This window comes from Lathamus discolor, chromosome 5 (genome assembly GCF_037157495.1).
Source record: "Lathamus discolor isolate bLatDis1 chromosome 5, bLatDis1.hap1, whole genome shotgun sequence".
NCBI lineage: Eukaryota > Metazoa > Chordata > Aves > Psittaciformes > Psittacidae > Lathamus > Lathamus discolor.
Genome location: NC_088888.1, coordinates 46,685,379 through 46,699,937, shown reverse-complemented (window position 1 = coordinate 46,699,937; position 14,559 = coordinate 46,685,379). Strand labels below are relative to the sequence as shown.

Genomic DNA, 14,559 nt, shown 5'->3' with positions numbered 1-14,559 from the left:
GTGCTAACAAACACTTAACAAGAACCAGTTAAACAATACTGCAAAACAGGCATTGCTGCATTTAAATCCTAAAGATGTACAAACCAGCAATTTTCAGCACAGCATTAGGTGCTGCTCAGGAACAGTTGGAATCATTTTGTCATGGTTGTCAGGAAATGCACCATCTCCCACCCATCAGGCCTTTTTTTGAAGGCATTGCATGCTTTCAGTAAAATCACACTCTACACTGGAATGCAGGACTTCATTACAGAAGTAGCGAATGGGACCATCCAACACTCTTCAATTATTTCCCCCACCATAATCTCAGAGACCATCAGACTGTACGTGAAATCATCACCTCTTGCTGTCTTCAAATGAAGCTGCATGCACTGGTATCAGGTTGAATCTGAATACTCATATCAACAGCGACATGAAAACAAAAACTGAGAGTCCCAAATTACTAAAAAATAGAAATTTCACAGCAAGGCTGCTTTGCTACTGAGTGTAGAAGGAAGACAAAGAGGTTTTAGACTCCTCTCTTCACATTAGAACTATCTGTGGTTTTTTTTCTGGAGAAACTAATCAAGTCTAAACCTACCAATTTGCCCTCTGATTTTTAATTAATATCAATTTAACAAATACAGTATCTCTTGAGACCTCAGTATAAAACTGAAAAAAGCATGTCATCCTAGTGCCTGCAGCAGAAATTAGCAGCAAAACCATTTACCATTAGTGACTTTATCTTAAAAACCTTTTTTCCTCATTAGTTTGATTTAAAAAACATTCAGATATATATGGGATGCTTACACTCATACACAAGAAGATTCCCCCTAGCTGTTTTCATAGAGTGATAGAATGGTTTGGGTTAGAATGGACCTTAAGATCATCAACTTCCAACCCCCCTGCCATGGGCAGGGATGCCTCATACTAGACCATATAGCCCAAGGCTCTGTCCAACCTGGCCTTGAGACAAAAGCATATACAAACAAAGAAAACACATTAGTCAATCAGTAGAGTGTTAAATTAATTACTTAATGGGCATCCAGATCTAACAGTGCTTTTACATAACCCTAAACAGATAAATAATCATCTAAAAGAGACAGAGAAGATATTCTTTTAATACGCTTCCCACAGAGATGGACTCCAGTCCTAAGATGGGCTCTGAGTAGACGGTCCATGCTTCACAATAAAATCAGCAGTCATTTTCAGAATTAGGATATAAGCATGCATACATGAAACCTAAACTTGCAGCTGAAGAATATGATCTTACACTTACTTAGCGAGTGCTACACCTATACAGAGAGTCTAGGGTCAGAACTTCAGAACATTTGGATGAGTGGAGCTTGTCATCCTGAATCATCAACCTCCGAATTATTATACAACCACAAGCAAACTGTTTCTTCATGCATGCACAAAGATCAAGGGGAGAAGTGAGTATGACAAACCACCTCTCTGTTATTACATAGCTAAAAATCCCATTTAAGATTTTGCAAAAAACCACTTGCTTCTACTTGATTATAGCCTTGCAGCTGCACTCCAAGTCACTAGTCCTGTCTCCAGTCGGGTAGATTATATCGTGCCACTAGATGGATTGTATCATATATTGCTTTTTTTAAAAGAAATACTTTATTGGAAGAGCAGTAAATAAAATATTCCATCATAGCAATACACGCAGCTGTACTCTGGCAGAGATTTTGCTCTGTCCTTTCCACCTAAACAAGAATAGCACAGATTTGTCAAAATTTTTTTGATGTAACTCCCATGCACAGAGCCATCATTTCACCCACCCTGAGGCAAAATGCAACAACATAACTGTACTTGCCAGTCATGCCTAACAATATTACAAAAGAAGTGAAGAAAATCCCGAGGATAACACTGAAATAGCTTCACCTTCAAAGGCTAGGAGCCACTAAGACTTACGATGACTATTGAGGAGTAGAAGGTACTTAATCACCACTAAAAAACAGACCTTTAATGCTTAGACACTGCTCATGTTGGACATTTCATAGATCACACAGACCAAACTACTAGAGAAAATTTAGGAAAAAAAGATACTTGTTCAAGTAACATAGTGGGGTTTTTTTCTAGCTACCACCATCAAAGGTGCTGCTACCTGTTATAAAATAGCCCTACTTCATCTCGTGAAGACTTGAGACAGCATATGAATTTACAGATTAGCCATACCAGCTCACTTAATGATACGAATTATGGCAAAGTGACAACAGTTACCTTGATGTAATTTGGCTCTTTCCTATTTTAAATAGGAATCTTGTTAAAACTTGAAGATAACTTTTGATTCAAATTCTGTACAACCTGTTTTTTCTTCAGATTAAACATCCAAGCGTACATTTGAATGTAAACAAAACTAAAGCCTCCCTCCCTCCATCCCCATTAGATACAAATTGATAACTTTCAAAATAAAAATCACAAATGAAAATAAAAAATGATTTTATATGCCTTCTGATAACAGCCTCATTAGGAAGCAAATTTGTTATTTGAAAATTCAATTTACGTAAGCACAGAGCAAATGTTATCATTTTATGAGGTCATTTTAAAGATGCTTCCAGCATTTACATTTAACATCTGACTACAGGTGTTCAGTCCACAGCTACTTTGACTATGTCCAATTTCATTTTAGAACAACATACTGAAGCAGAGAAGAAAGGAAGAAGGATTGCCCTAAGTATTAAGATGGCTTTTGGCTTTTATGTTGGCTAAAATGTAAAGCATATGAAAACACACCCCATTGATAGCACACTTAAATAATGCATAAGCTTGAATTACTCCTCTGCAAAGAGGAATTTTATTGCTAACCCATAAACGCAAAGCTATCATTACTTTCACTAACAGTTTCAACTCACAGGGGACTCATTTTTACTTCTGCCTTTTTGGTTCTCTGCTTTCTACTTAGCATCTTCACACAAAGTGCTAAAAGACTAAGCTGTTTTGTATTGAAAGAGCAAAAATGTTGGTGTGCCAGAGAAAGTCGTCTGTGACCCATTTATGGTCCACATAGTTTCCGTATATTGCTTGATCATTTTGGTTCATTTATTATTTGTTTTTTAAATACTATAAAAACCACAAATTGTGTTTGTATCCCAGACATTAATCAGCTTCTGAACTGCTATCTTATACAGGAAATGATCTCCCGCCTATAAAATTTAAGGAACTCCAGGCCTAATATATTAAGTACAATGTAAACAACAATGTATTGCCCCCAAACAGGATGCTTTCCATGAAGTTCAATGAGCTTTTACATCAGGGTCTTTGAGCTCCTTCTTATATTTTTTTTTTCTTTCAATTAAAAATGTTGTGCAGTTATTACATCTTATGAACCTCAGTACACAATTACAGTTTTTGAACCACAGTTACTTCCCTGTGCTTCTTATCCTCACATATGCTCCATTTGGAGGAGGCCTAGTCTTGTGGCAAGGAAACAGCTGTACACAACAGACACTAATTTAATTTTTGTTATGCTTTTAAATTTCCATTTTCATTCACTATTGCTTTTTGGTCCACTAATGCAAATAACACAACAAAGTCCAACCAGACTCTGGCCTGGAAGCTCATCACGTTTCTTTGAAAGACGCTGCCACAGAAAGACCATCATGCAGCTAGCAATGATACTATTTATTAAAATCTTAGACGAGAAATTTTGAGTAACTGCCATCTTTGGAGTAGCAAATATGAGATTTATGGTAAATGTGACCTCTTCCCAACAGAAAACAGGTTTGGTAATTCCACAGCATCACAGAATCAGCCAGGTTGGAAAAGACCTATAAGATCATCAGGTACAGCCATTACCTCATGACTGGCAAGACCACCACTAAATCATATCTCTGACGGTCTCATCTATATGGTTTTTGAACACTTCCAGGGACAGTGATTCCACCATTTCCCTGGGCAGCCTGTTCCAAAGCCTCATCACCCTCCCTATGAATTTTTTCCTACTATGCAATCTAAACCTCCCCTGGTGCAGCTGGAGGCTGTCACCTCTTGTCCTGTCGCTTGCTGCTTGGGAAAAGAGACCGACCCCCACCTCACTACAACCTCCTGTCAGGCAGCTGTAAAGAGCAATAGGGTCCCCCCTCAGCCATCTCTTCCCCAGGCTAAACAACCCCAGTTCCCTCAGCTGCTCCTCTCAGGACCTGCTCTCCAGACCTTTCACCAGCTTGGCTGCCCTTTTTCTGGTCCCTCTATGTCTGCTCCAGCACCTCAATGTCTCTCTTGTAGTGAGGGGCCCAGAACTGAACACAGCATTCAAGGTGCAGCTCACCAGTCATTACTGAAATCCTACCTCTGTAGCTCCTAAAACATACAGTATATAATTCCTATAGAGGCGAGAGACAAACATCTAGGAAAACTAAATGGGTAAATAGGCCAGGTTGGATGAAGCCTTGGGTGGGATGGTTTAATGCGAGGTGTCCCTGCCCATGGCAGGGGGGCTGGAACTAGATGATCTTGAGGTCCTTTCTAACCCTAACTATTCTATGATTCCATGATTCTAAATAACTAGGACAATTGTTTCCTGGAGTTCCATGCCAAATTTAGGTAGATTTATTACTGAAACACTGTAGCTAGTCACAGTGAGTCTTTTTTTTTAAATCTCTGATCCTCCATCCATTTTACTGAGGAGCAGGCATATGCTCTGAAGAGAGGTCTTCTCCAGCATTTCTTTTCACATATGCTATGGAGATGTGCTTGCAGACAGACTTTCACAGCAATAGAGAGTAGAGAATACTTGATCGCAACTATCTGATTATAGCACGATTTGCTACATCTGGAGAGTCACGTTCCTTTATCTGGCATAAGCATTTCTGAAACTACAAGTAACTAGCCATCTTTGCAGGGTGCACAGGATGTGATGCATTATAACTCCATTGAGCATTTACAATACTGAACAACCTACAGAACTGCTGCCCTTTTTTGCCTCCCTAAAAAAAAAAATCGTACTACATTTCTAATGTGACTGAAAGCACTGATGTGAATCCACCTTCCAGGCAGTGATGGCAAAAGACTGAACTGTTCCTAGGACAGAAACAGAAAAATTAATAAAGGAGATTAGGCTGTTGCCTACAGTAGCAGAGTACAGGACAGTCTATCTGAAGGCTTGTTTCAATCCTGTGTTTTTGAAAGTATTTATGTTTTTAATGGGACATACAAGGGTTGGAAAAAAGCATTGGAAAAGGGGACTGGACAATCTACCTCAGATCACTGAGCATCACCTATCTGCTGTATCAAGCAACCCTATTATGCAATCCCTAACAAGTAGATTGAACTTAATTCATGGTTTCAAGTACAGAGAAATATGTGCATACACACATATGTGGCACACATTATGGTTTATTAATGGCAAAAAAGATGAAGAGATGTGTAAGTATATAAAAGAAAAAAAATAGTGTGTAGCGAGGAATAGAAATGAAACATAAAAGTAAAGGAACCAGAGAAACCACTAACCACCTTGACTTGCTAATACAGTTCAGTGTCTCTCTCATTACAGAGGTAAACACATATAATATGCGCACAAATTATATACATATAACATGGGTGTGTGCATGAATACACATCCCTGTTAGTTCCCTGCGGAAACCATGCCAACTTTGGACATTTGCTGACTTAAGTTACTTTACTAAAGCTATTTCTTGAACTAAAATGCAATTTGAAAGCAGCAACAGGTGTTCAGGATAAGAAGGAGGGCTGCAGTTAAGAAGCTGTTGCTTTTCACTTTACTTTCCCTATAACCAGCGCTTGGTTCTAAGTGGTTCTGGTTATGCTTAGTTCAATGAAACATAAAGTTTAACTATTTTAAAAATATTAATGTTTTTAAAATAAAAGCTAATCAAGTTTGTCTCTCCTAATTTCTTATGCTGCAGATTGTTTGCAATTGTTCTTACTTTCAACTTCACTTGTGACCCTCATTTCATGAATGACAATAATGTGAGGATAATTCTCTCCATTCAAACTAATGTAATCCCGCAGACAAAGAGCATCATACTAAGTATTTTTCCTACTAACAACAGTAGACAAAAAATCAGCAGACAGGGCAGACAGCTAGTTTGCACACCTATCTTCCTGTCCTACTTGTCTCTCATCGCATTCTCCAATGATAAGCTTGTTGTCTCTCCCGCACCTGCAGAACTTTGACTTCTTATTACCAGCAACATTACACATGGGTTTACTTACAGAGCTGTCAGTTTCCAAGTTATGATACCCATCAAGGAATCATCAAGAAGAAAGTACTCCTATTAATGACAAACACTGTGCTGCAGCTAAAGATCAGCAAATTTATAATAGTTTGTGTCTACATTTCTTGAGGAAAATCTGCCAATTCACAACAGGGGCTGCACGTTACATAGTTGGTAAATGAATGGCGAATGAGTTCTGGAGACAGAAAACACTGTGCAAATCCGTCATGTTTCTTTTGTCCAAATAATAAGAAAATAAACTCTTTTCATGGAAGGACTGGAGTAGCCTCCAGGTATCTCAGGGATGGATGTTCTTTAATAACCCTTACCCCTGCCACAAGAGAAGCTGCGGTCACTGGTGATGTGCGCCAATGGCATTGCAGCTGCTCGCAGCTCCTGGGGGGTTCTGCTGCTGCCACGGGCAGCCCTTTCCGCTGCCACTTGTACATTAGAGGTCTGCTGCTTTATCCCATGATGCTACTTTTTCCTTGAAAACCATGTATTACTCTGCCAGCAGCTGTCATCTTGCTTTTTCTGCTCTTTGGAAACGAGCTTCAATTTCTATAAATTCTATAAATACTATTTAAACGAATATAACAACATTCTTGTGAGAGAGAACATAAAAGCTACTAACTATGGGGTTTTAAAGATACAAAAAGACCCATGTAAGGGCCAATTTGAACAGCACTCCCGCCACACCTTTTTTTAAACTGGAAATCTGATTTCATGGTAAAACATTATCAATAAGCTAAGCATGACATCTGTGTCATCTGGGTACCTAACCTTGCACTAACTGAAATCAGAGGTAAGATTGGACCAGTAATAAGGTGCTGACCTTAACAGATCTGAAAAGTCCAGGTCCAACTCTGTACTTTCTTCTGACCACAGACTTCCCTGTGGCCTTCATGTGAAAACCTACTCCAAAGCAATTATATCCCTAATTCAAACACCTCAGGTAAGGGTCTAAAGTTAAGTACAATGTAGGAATACATTAGAAGCTCTGTGCTGCTTTGTTCAATATGCTTGCTCTACTTTCTTTCCCCTTTCTCCTTCGCATTTGTTTTCATAGTGCTAAGAACTTGCATCAGACTGACAAAGACTCAGATCATCTGCTAGAAAATGCTAGGTAGGAGCAGTGCAGTTGACCAGCAATAACCCTCTGAGTTATTGCAGGAGAGGTAACCGTTCACCCAGAGCTCACTTTCCATGTGAGCGGCTGGTACCCTCTGCAAGTAACAGTGTGGTTGGCTCACCCACTAGGAAGAGTGTTGATGCTCCCCAGCAAGTTTTGTCTATTTGCTTTGCAAATGAACGCCACACATGCCTATATTTAAAAGGTGTCTTGAGGCTGGCACACATACAGCTATATATATACCACCACATATGCCTATTTTTGAAAGGTTTTATATGGTTGATATCCAAACCTCAAGGGAAGGCATTTTGACCTTTCAGAGCTTTAGGCGATGATTTTGGCAAATAGGCAACTGCAAGGAAAATTTGTTTTGCTAACTACTTCAAGAGGAAATGTATTTAGCGTGAGTAAGATGTCATCTTAAAAATACCTAGACTGTCAACATCTCACTGAATACATTTAGGAGCCTTGATAGTAAACTGCCAAGACAAGGACACAGAAAGGCTCTAAAGCTTTACGAATCTTCATATGTTCCTCAAGTCATACACTTCATTTTAAGAAATCCATTCCCAAAGTCTATTAATCCCAAGGATTTGCCATGTAACCATTTTATATGTTCACAGAACACAAAACACACCATCTGATCACCTACCTTAGGGGAAAGCATCCCCAACACCCTCACAGGTACCAAAGAAACAGCATTATGCTCCTACAAACTAAGTGGCTCACAGGGCCAGCTCCAAAGAGATTACTCTTTTCTCTTTGGAAAAAAGACATTTAATTGTGGCTTCAAATAACTGTAGTTGTAGCAAACATTAAAAAAAAAAAAAACCCACAACCAAACAAAAAACAACCCCCCACCACAAAATAAAACAAAACAAACCCCAGAAATAAGCTGTATCCAAAGTATATCTGAGAAATGTGTTTGGGCAGCTGAGAATCTTTGACAGGTCACTCGTCAGCACTGGAAATTGCACGTGAGAAACAGAAATGACAGGCGATATGAACCTTACGTGGATGATAAGATGTTGGTATCTGGTTACCAGTCCTCATTTGAATGTATTTCTTAATGTCCTTTCTAGGGCTATTAAGGAAAATAGTTGGGTGTAATCTGAAGGAAAAAAATTAAGGCATGAAAAGAGTGAAGGCCTGAAGTCAATCACCCATATGCAAAGATATCTGCAAGCTATGTTCTCAGAAGGGAAACAGGTGGAGGTCTGCTCATCTCTCATCTCACAGACAACAGAGTGACAGTGATAGAGAGTATGGTGTGCTTTTGAATCCCTTCCCTTCACAAGGATGTTTAAGTCCCAAAAGCTCTTTCACAGAGAACATTTTCCACAGAAGAATCTTTTTTAGACTTGTGCCATGCTCACTTCCTTTATAGCATGTACATTACTACCACCATCTCCTATTGATAGTCTTCTTGTTTTTAAGCATCCCTGCAGGATAATTCTGTTTAGTTGCCCATACATACTCCCTAGAAGTGGAGAGGCAAGCCCAAGTTCACTAAAAATAAATCAAACTTCAATGTCGATAAGGATGAGCAAAGGATAAAATAGTACTTTCACCACCTTCCTTACAAGAAGAAAGATTTTGCTTTGTTCTAGTTTCCATACAGATAAAAACACCATAATAAAGAAAGGAGGGATGACTGTTCTAGCTAAAGATGAGCAACCATTTTGCGTTAATATCAAAATACTCAGAGCAAAATAGTTCTTCCTCTCAAATCGCTGCTGAGCACCATTAGAAAGATCCATTGCTGTTAAAATTAAGACGCATGCAATAAACACTGCAGAGCTGGAAGTTCCTTGGGTTTGAGCATCTATGTCCCGCAAGAAAAAAAAGCACCAGATTTAGAATTCTCTGGTATTTAGCCTACATTAAATTAAAAGTACATGAGCCTAATGCTCGTTTCACTAAGGTCTGACAAAATGACGTTACAGATGATATAAATCAGGACCATTTTACAACCTCCACATTTACATTTCACTTTGGCGCTGCATATAATAAGCTCAGTGTAAAATCAAGTCAAACTTTAAAAACAAGAATAACACTCACTGACATCCACATATGCATCATCACCATATATGAATTTAAACACCATGAACATCTTTGTTTGAAGCTCCAAGGAGAGGGGGGAAGAAAACAACCAAAACTCCCTACATAAGACAGATTTAAAATTCTTTCTTTTTTTTCTTTTTTTTTTTGTTTGTTTTATTCCCCTGGCTAAAATAACAGAAATATACTGGACGGAGAGACACAGACACCCTGTAGCAGAGCCTATGGTTTTTATTCTGCCTCTTCTTTTTAAAAATACACAAGCAAGGACAAAATGCTGTTTGGTTAACTGGTTAGTTATTATATCCTAAAAGATGGATAACTAAATAATTATAAAAAAAACAACACCCCAAAACCCAAACCCAGAGGAGACAGGATAACAAAAACACTAACGAAAACCCATGCCTACCCAAAATGAACTAGCTCTACTCTGCTTTCTCAACAGCAGCTACTTAGGAATTCCTATAGTATCTTTGGATCTTGTAAATGCTAAAAATCTTGTTTGGAAACACCCTCAGGGTAATGAATTGCTGGAAAAAGTCAGTGAAGTGACTATGACAGAGCTGCCCTCCGTCATACTCAATCTTCCCAGTTTGGTGGCTAAAAATTCCTGATGAAGTGTTCATGTAGTAGTGAAATATAGTTTCATAACTTTTCACGTATATATGCATGCACAAGAACAGTCAAGAAAAGACAAAACCACTTGCAGTACTAGGATGCTTTAACAGAAACTCTTATAATGTAACATAGATGTTATTTTATAGAACTGTGCTAGTTAAACGCATGCAAAGGAGGCAACCCAAGATCTTCACCTTCTGGTGTCTATTCTGAGAAGTGCCAGAAAAATAATGGTGTCTCATGACCACATAAGTATACTTATGTCTGCTTGCATCAAATATACTAAGGTAACAAATAATTTTTTGCTGGTCGGACACAACTCATACAGCATTGCAATTCAGTAACATTATCCCAGTTACTGAACATCTCCATTAGCATTTGTGGTAGAGATTTTATAATCAGAAGCTGAGCAATGACTCTCTTGATGATTTTACAGGGTAGACTACAACTTAGCTTGCACCTGCTTAGCTGAAATCACTGTAACGGTCTCTCAAACAAGTCTTATGTGGCACCTGACTGCAGCACAAGCTTTGTGCAAGTCCTCTCCATGGAGATGAATTTCCCCTGTTACTGAACTGCGGTAAAAGCTTGATTTTCATCAGCGATGTAAACCGGAAAGATCTTAAAATTCAGTGTGTCAAAAAGTGTTGTCCAAAAATGATTATTTCTCTGATGGCTATAAACACTTCAGCCTTAATTATTCTATTCAAACACAAGAAAGTAAAAATAATCCAAACTTCAGTAAGAGAACAGATCAGCCCTTCAAATCTATTAACATTTCCCAGGTGATAATACCTGTGCATCAATCTAATTAAGATGAGTTATAAGGCAGACTCCAGACAAATGGCAGAGCCAGGCATTTCACTGTTCAAGTGGGATTACTGTACTATCCCAAATTCCCAAAGAAATACTCAACTATTGTTATCATGATCATCACATCCAAACGTAAAACCTGTTTGCCGCTCAATTGTAGAACATTGCTCGCCATCTGAGGAACACTGGTGACCGTAAATTACAAATGCTTTCTTTTCTCCGTTTCTGTGAGTATAATCTTTATTGGACTGCCTGGACTGGCCTTGCATGACTCACAGAGGCTTCCCTAATATTCCCTAATATTGTTAATGTGTATACTATACCCATGAAGGCTCTTATTCAGGCTTGAGACACACTGGCCCACCTAATTTGCAAGCGATGCAATACAAACTTCTGATAAAAGTGAATACTAGCTAGAGAAATGCCATACCCTACGAAATGCTAAAGAGCACATTTTGAAAATGCCATCCTTGATTTGGCTGGCCTGCAATTCTGCACAGACTGTATTCAGACCAAACCCCTGTAAGCATTTTTATCTAAATTTCTCAGTTCTTCATAAAATAAAAACTGTCCCACGATGTAGTCTGCGGAGTGATCAATAATGTTACTTGTTTGACTTGCAGGGCACGAGGAAGTTCTAAATAAGGGGCTCAATCAGTTAGATAGAAGGATCTCAACACGCAAAGTGGACAACCCTGGAAAGCACAAATCCCACTATTCCTTTTTACCGCTGTGTTTTAACACTGTGGCATAAAGAAGTCCTAACCAGAAGAGACCCTCATGTTGTTGGAACTGCACAGTTTATGAACAACGACATGCCTTGAAGTTTTTAGCCTTGAAAACAAAGCTAAAAGCAGGCTAGGGAAGCACTGCGGGGAATATTAGCTCTACAGAACTGTAAAATGGCTGTACTTGCTCAGTGTACTCTACAGGGCTGAACTATAGGTTGGGAAAGTGATGCGTAGGCACCCTAATGGGATGTAAGAATCACCATGAGGCTACCAGATCACAGGCCATAAGGGTGATAGGAAACACGTATCTGACTGTCTAGGACAACACTTGGCCTCAACTAATGCAAATATTAACAGACATTAATTACCTGTGGTACAGAAAGCAGTTTTCAAGGAACTGAATTGAAACTTACTTGCTTCTAAGAGACCAAAGAGCAACAATACTCAACCTTTAACAACCCAGCCAGTATATGAACACAGACTGAGAGATTGTCTGATCTGCATCCAAGAGCCTGAGCCAGCTAGCTTATAAGCACTGCATCACTGGAAAGCAATTTTTATAGTTTAGATAGTTTATCCTTCAATTCGCTCAGAAAAGAGAGAGGAAAAGCAGTACATTGTTCTTTTTTTCCCCCAGTAAAATCCTTAAAGTTTCAACAGGCAAAATAAGCAGATGTTTTCTATCCCAAGTCACTTTCTTGTCAACAAGCATCTGGAATACAACCAAGACAAAAACCTAGTGAAGAAATGAACAGTAAGGCAAGCATGTTTGCCTGTGCGCTGCTGCTATGTTATCCAGATATCATTTCCCTCTTTCCTGTCACGTGCAAGTCTCAATGCAACTGTGTCTCCTTTCAGGTCTTCTGTAAAACGAGAGCTATTCTGGCTAGGAAGAGCAAAGAAGCAGAAGCAGATGGCTACCAAATCTTTCCAAAAGTGAAAAATCTAAATTAAAAAGGACACTTCTCGACCATTTTATTTCAAAGCAAAGGTATTAGTATTTAAACAGTTTTTGACTTCATAATTCCTACGTTTCTGTCAAACACCCTGAAAAGTTAGAGTTACCAACTTGATAACTGTTCCAAACAGTAAGCTTACATATGACCAGGTGCTACCCTACTCTACCTAAAGAGCCTGCCCATGTCTGTGCTACCAGGCCTTCCACACTAAGCCACTGCAGCTTTCCTCTCATCACAAAGCCTTCTTCCTACTCTTCAGGCCAACACACTCTCCATGCTTAAGTCTTATATTTCTATGTATTAGGTATTTCCAGAGAAGGGCTTGAGACTGTGTACACAACAGTGTAAATTGATTCTCCCTGCCCTCAATTCTGCATTTTCCTTACAAACCCTGTTGTTTGGGGTTTTTTTACTATTTATTCATCTGCATCATTTCTGATGCCTTTGTTTGAGGAGGAGAAAAAAGCCCCACACCTTTATATTAACCAGAATAATTGTGCAATGAGACAGTTCTGCAAGAAACTAGAACAAACATCACAGAAGAATTTAAAACTGTAAATACACAATATGCAAGAGGTTACCCACAAGTGCTACAGGTTATGCTTTCTGACTGGTTCCATGGAGTTCAATCTCAAAAGCAGAAAACACTGCCACTGGACATCCCCTTATCGATCAGCAATGGCATTACTTCACACTGGGCTGAAGAAAACACTTGTCTTCACTCTACACACAATTTTGGTTTCTTTTCTTTAGATACTTGGCAGATTTTAAAGTAACGTTTTTTAACATTCTTAAAGGAATTAGAAAATCAAGAAAAGTAACTAAAGGTTTGAGATGATAGATTAAAGAGAAACAATTGAAAAAAAAAGCATACCGGCAAAGTGGAGTCATGCAAAGAGTCAGCAACTATTGGAATGACATAGAAAAGAAAGGTAAAACATTATTAAATGTTACTGTAAGTAACAGTATAGAATTCAGGAAGCTGCGTTTTCATTTAAATATCAAGTAAAGCTTCCAGCATTGGAAGATATGATTGAACAGTCTTCTAAAAGAAACGGTGGAATAAAGCCAGCCTTTGGAACTACTTCATACAAACTTGCACATAGCATAAGAATGTACACTGAAGAGATTTACTTGTTTTTTCTGTGTGTTACCTGACTACATGAGGTTACTGCAGTTCAGTGGTTCTCTTATTAAAACAGTATTTTCTTACTCATTAACTGAGACTTAAGGAATAAGAATGATGTTTTATTAACAAATAGAACAAGAAACCATTTTTCATTTTCTTATTGTTTTCTAGAACAGGATCACAGTAAAGCTCACTTGAGTGCTGAAGTGTAGCGCATATATGGAATAAACACATTATTTCAATATGGTAAATATGTGATAAAAAGAAAGATACAGTCCTATTCTGTGCATAGGGTAAAGGGGAGTATCTGTGTCTCTATATAGCTATGATTAAATCACAATTTTTGTGTCTGTCTATAGGCTGGGGGTAGAGGTGATGGCTGCCTAGATGGTCTGCAGCTATCTTCACGTCTGCATGCAGATCTGCAAGCAATCAGTCATTCCAGTAAGTTTTGGTCTGTGTACGCTCGTTACACTTTGAAATGTTAGTCCGCTAGCATTTGCAGAGTACAGCGCCTCCCTAAAAAACAACAGATGGGGTGAGACAGGCTGGGTGTCATTCACTTTTTCATAAACCTTTAGTAACAAAGCAGTTACGGCACCAGCATGATGATCAAAGAGATCTATTTGGAAATTACTTGTTCATATTATTAAGCAGCTAGTGATCTGACCTGATTTTATGAGGTGGTGCTGACTCTGGATCATATAACAAAGAAGTGAGAGTGTCTCACTCTCCCCCCCAAAAAAAGAGATGGAGCATTAGGGTAACAGATCAAAAGCATGGAGTCAGAAATGGGACCCAAGATCCAACAAGAACTGATTTTCACCAAGCAAAGCCCTCTACCTAGTACCAAAGAGCACTCTGTGGAGAACTCAAGGATACTACGTAGACCATCAAGCAGCACAGTGTTTAGATACAGGTATGAAGAAGCCCTGTTAAGCTGACTTGCAGC

General features: G+C 38.8%; 1 protein-coding gene across 13 annotated transcripts in view; it reads right to left on the bottom strand.

The window, feature by feature from the left end:
• The window catches only part of TULP4 (TUB like protein 4), a 155,714-nt gene that overhangs the window by 57,251 nt on the left and 83,904 nt on the right, over positions 1–14,559 (bottom strand). The window lies entirely within an intron of this gene.